Here is a 5000-nt window from a genome sequence, read left to right as displayed (position 1 = left end):
CTGTCTCTTTCAAAACAGTTGCATAGGCGGGGACTGAGGCGTTTGACAGCCCCCTGTTCCAGCGTTCTGTGTCCAACGGCCTCACGGCCGATGGCGTCGTACGGCTCCACACCGGAGCGGACAGGCACTCGGGCGAAAGTCATTCAAAACCGGCGCCAGGCGCCAGGTGCCGCAGGCCAGCCGCTCCAGAGCTTCAGCGCTCGTACCACACAATCATTTTTCAGTTAGTTTTGAGAGGCACGCGTGGTTCCGCACGCGGCGCACGGCTGCTGCCGTACAGGTAGCGTGTTGCGCGACACGACACGCACATCGAAAGACATGCAGTCTAGTCGGTAATGATCCTTCCGCAGGTTCACCTACGGAAACCTTGTTACGACTTTTACTTCCTCTAAATGATCAAGTTTGGTCATCTTTCCGGTAGCATCGGCAACGACAGAGTCGATGCCGCGTACCAGTCCGAAGACCTCACTAAATCATTCATCGGTAGTAGCGACGGGCGGTGTGTACAAAGGGCAGGGACGTAATCAACGCGAGCTTATGACTCGCGCTTACTGGGAATTCCTCGTTCATGGGGAACAATTGCAAGCCCAATCCCTAGCACGAAGGAGGTTCAGCGGGTTACCCCGACCTTTCGGCCTAGGAAGACACGCTGATTCCTTCAGTGTAGCGCGCGTGCGGCCCAGAACATCTAAGGGCATCACAGACCTGTTATTGCTCAATCTCGTGCGGCTAGAAGCCGCCTGTCCCTCTAAGAAGAAAAGTAATCGCTGACAGCACGAAGGATGTCACGCGACTAGTTAGCAGGCTAGAGTCTCGTTCGTTATCGGAATTAACCAGACAAATCGCTCCACCAACTAAGAACGGCCATGCACCACCACCCACCGAATCAGAGAAAGAGCTATCAATCTGTCAATCCTTCCGGTGTCCGGGCCTGGTGAGGTTTCCCGTGTTGAGTCAAATTAAGCCGCAGGCTCCACTCCTGGTGGTGCCCTTCCGTCAATTCCTTTAAGTTTCAGCTTTGCAACCATACTTCCCCCGGAACCCAAAAGCTTTGGTTTCCCGGAGGCTGCCCGCCGAGTCATCGGAGGAACTGCGGCGGATCGCCTGGCTGGCATCGTTTATGGTTAGAACTAGGGCGGTATCTGATCGCCTTCGAACCTCTAACTTTCGTTCTTGATTAATGAAAACATACTTGGCAAATGCTTTCGCTTCTGTTCGTCTTGCGACGATCCAAGAATTTCACCTCTAACGTCGCAATACGAATGCCCCCGCCTGTCCCTATTAATCATTACCTCGGGTTCCGAAAACCAACAAAATAGAACCGAGGTCCTATTCCATTATTCCATGCACACAGTATTCAGGCGGGCTTGCCTGCTTTAAGCACTCTAATTTGTTCAAAGTAAACGTGCCGCCCACCCAGACACTCAATAAAGAGCACCTTGGTAGGATTTCAACGGGGTCCGCCTCGGGACGCACGAACACGCACGAGGCGGTTCGGCACGCCTTCGCTCGCCCCACCGGCAGGACGTCCCACGATACATGCCAGTTAAACACCGACGGGCGGTGAACCAACAGCGTGGGACACAAATCCAACTACGAGCTTTTTAACCGCAACAACTTTAATATACGCTATTGGAGCTGGATATTACCGCGGCTGCTGGCACCAGACTTGCCCTCCAATAGATACTCGTTAAAGGATTTAAAGTGTACTCATTCCGATTACGGGGCCTCGGATGAGTCCCGTATCGTTATTTTTCGTCACTTACCTCCCCGTGCCGGGAGTGGGTAATTTGCTGCGCCTGCTGCCTTCCTTGGATGTGGTAGCCGTTTCTCAGGCTCCCTCTCCGGAATCGAACCCTGATTCCCCGTTACCCGTTACAAACCATGGTAGGCGCAGAACCTACCATCGACAGTTGATAAGGCAGACATTTGAAAGATGCGTCGCCGGTACGAGGACCGTGCGATCAGCCCAAAGTTATTCAGAGTCACCAAGTGCAAACGGGACCGGACGAGCCGGACCGATTGGTTTTGATCTAATAAAAGCGTCCCTTCCATCTCTGGTCGGGACTCTGTTTGCATGTATTAGCTCTAGAATTACCACAGTTATCCAAGTAACGTGGGTACGATCTAAGGAACCATAACTGATTTAATGAGCCATTCGCGGTTTCACCTTAATGCGGCTTGTACTGAGACATGCATGGCTTAATCTTTGAGACAAGCATATGACTACTGGCAGGATCAACCAGGGAGCTGCGTCAACTAGAGCTGAGCAGCCGGCCGCCCGGGAGTGTGTCCCAGGGGCCCGCGCGAACACGCAAGCGTCCGCTCAATTATTCTGCAAACAGGAGGAGGCTGAGCTCCCCTGCACAATACACCTCGAAACCCTCTCAGGTCCCGGCGGCGCGCAGCGCCGTCCTAAGTACTTGGTCGGGTTCGAGAGAGGCGCAATCGCCCGGAGTTAGGCGAGTAGACGCTTTAGGTGCGACCACCCGTGCTCCCAACTGAGCTTGCCGCTGCCGACAGAGGCCCGGGAGCGTGCTGTCGTGGCATTGCCGGCGGGAGACAACACGCGCCACCTACGGTGACCGGCAGCTCCAACGCCAGCGCCACAGAAGGGCAAAGGCCCCACGTGGGTGCCGAAGCGAACTCTCCCAGCACAGCGCACGTGCCAACACGTCTGCACAACTGCGATACAAACCACCAGCGAGAACCGCTGGGGCGACCGAGCAGCAGACGGCGTCGCGGCGCCGAGTGCCGGGCGGCGGCGCATCCTCAACGCACACAGTCCTCAGTCGGACCAGCACACTGCAGATGTCCACCGCGCTTCGCACCGGGGCCCGCGAGGACCCACTTTGGCCGCCCGGCGCCGCGCGCAGGGTGCCCCCGGCGCGCAGCTGCGCCGCCTGCCGCGTCCGTCGGCCGGCGCGCCTGCCACTGGGCGCCCCCACCAGCCGGCTGTAGCGCGTGCGCCCCACGCACCGCGCGGCCAGCACGCCGGGCGGCCCCCCCTCACCGGCCGGGGACGGTCCCACCCAGCCACCGCCGCGTATCGCTTCACACACAGATTTGCCTTACTGATTTACTGATTTACCTCCAGCAACAACAACCGCACCACAATGGGTTTACCAGTTGTTCATTTGCGTAACGTCACCAGCAAACGTAGACGTCCATCCCAGTTTGCAAATGCAACGATTATTGCATACCTGTCTGTTAGGTGCCACGACACACTACGTCTGCCCACATACACGCAACAAAATGTGCACGACTAGAGAACACGTGGGAGGTGGCCCCCTACGTATGCGATGTCCATTACGACACCGACTGTCAACCAGCATCTGTACCATGTCGCAGATGTGGAACGCGGTGCACCATGCTATCACACTGTGTGAGAAGAGACGACTACGTTTGAATACACGCGCCACTACATCAACAGACGGCTCATGCTGATCGCCATCCAGGGCGTCCGTTACTCCCACACGTCTCTATGGCGTACCACACTGCAATGTAGCTGTTATGGGGAGACGGCACGTGGCTGAGTGCACAACATTTGGACCGTATGGTTCGCTGTTGTTGGGCGCAGTCGTTGTACGGTCACACATGTGCCACAGCGTATCATTCAGTACATACGGACCTATGTGCAGTACAATGTGAGGGTTAAGCTTACGACATCAGCGGACAGTGGACACAGGCCGTACCACGACGTAGACTGAGCGCTTCGACATGCGAATGCCAGTGAACAGCTGCGAAGGGCATTGAACACGCAAGCACCTGAACGACCAGCGTGCGAAGGCAGGGGGGGGGGAGGGGGGGGCGATGTACATCCTGCAGTCGTCCACATTACAGTGTACAGCGGGAGCATGTAAAAAGTAAGCAACACTTGCGAAGTGTTGAACATGAAACGATACACAAGAGGGTGGGCGGTGCGAGTAGCGAACTATATTCAGAGGGTTGTGGTTAGACAACACTAGATTAATGTAACGTGTCATATGCCAATTACAGAGCAGGTTAAGGCACAACGTGGGTTAGGTTAAGGCACAACGTGGGTTAGGTTAAGGCACAACGTGGGTTAGGTTAAGGCACAACGTGGGTTAGGTTAAGGCACAACGTGGGTTAGGTTAAGGCACAACGTGGGTTAGGTTAAGGCACAACGTGGGTTAGGTTAAGGCACAACGTGGGTTAGGTTAAGGCACAACGTGGGTTAGGTTAAGGCACAACGTGGGTTAGGTTAAGGCACAACGTGGGTTAGGTTAAGGCACAACGTGGGTTAGGTTAAGGCACAACGTGGGTTAGGTTAAGGCACAACGTGGGTTAGGTTAAGGCACAACGTGGGTTAGGTTAAGGCACAACGTGGGTTAGGTTAAGGCACAACGTGGGTTAGGTTAAGGCACAACGTGGGTTAGGTTAAGGCACAACGTGGGTTAGGTTAAGGCACAACGTGGGTTAGGTTAAGGCACAACGTGGGTTAGGTTAAGGCACAACGTGGGTTAGGTTAAGGCACAACGTGGGTTAGGTTAAGGCACAACGTGGGTTAGGTTAAGGCACAACTTGGGTTAGGTTAAGGCACAACGTGGGTTAGGTTAAGGCACAACTTGGGTTAGGTTAAGGCACAACTTGGGTTAGGTTAAGGCACAACTTGGGTTAGGTTAAGGCACAACTTGGGTTAGGTTAAGGCACAACTTGGGTTAGGTTAAGGCACAACTTGGGTTAGGTTAAGGCACAACTTGGGTTAGGTTAAGGCACAACTTGGGTTAGGTTAAGGCACAACTTGGGTTAGGTTAAGGCACAACTTGGGTTAGGTTAAGGCACAACTTGGGTTAGGTTAAGGCACAACTTGGGTTAGGTTAAGGCACAACTTGGGTTAGGTTAAGGCACAACTTGGGTTAGGTTAAGGCACAACTTGGGTTAGGTTAAGGCACAACTTGGGTTAGGTTAAGGCACAACTTGGGTTAGGTTAAGGCACAACTTGGGTTAGGTTAAGGCACAACTTGGGTTAGGTTAAG

General features: G+C 54.4%; 1 non-coding gene across 1 annotated transcript; it reads right to left on the bottom strand.

Moving 5' to 3' along the window:
- Positions 1–333: 333 nt before the first annotated feature.
- LOC126138017 (small subunit ribosomal RNA) lies at positions 334–2249 on the bottom strand. Its single transcript, XR_007528063.1, has one exon. It is a non-coding gene; the product is annotated as a small subunit ribosomal RNA (ribosomal RNA).
- Between the last annotated feature and the right edge of the window lie 2751 nt (positions 2250–5000).

Source organism: Schistocerca cancellata, unplaced genomic scaffold (genome assembly GCF_023864275.1).
Source record: "Schistocerca cancellata isolate TAMUIC-IGC-003103 unplaced genomic scaffold, iqSchCanc2.1 HiC_scaffold_649, whole genome shotgun sequence".
NCBI classification, from domain to species: domain Eukaryota; kingdom Metazoa; phylum Arthropoda; class Insecta; order Orthoptera; family Acrididae; genus Schistocerca; species Schistocerca cancellata.
Note: the sequence above shows the minus strand (reverse complement) of the source record. Positions and strands in the feature narration are given on the sequence as shown.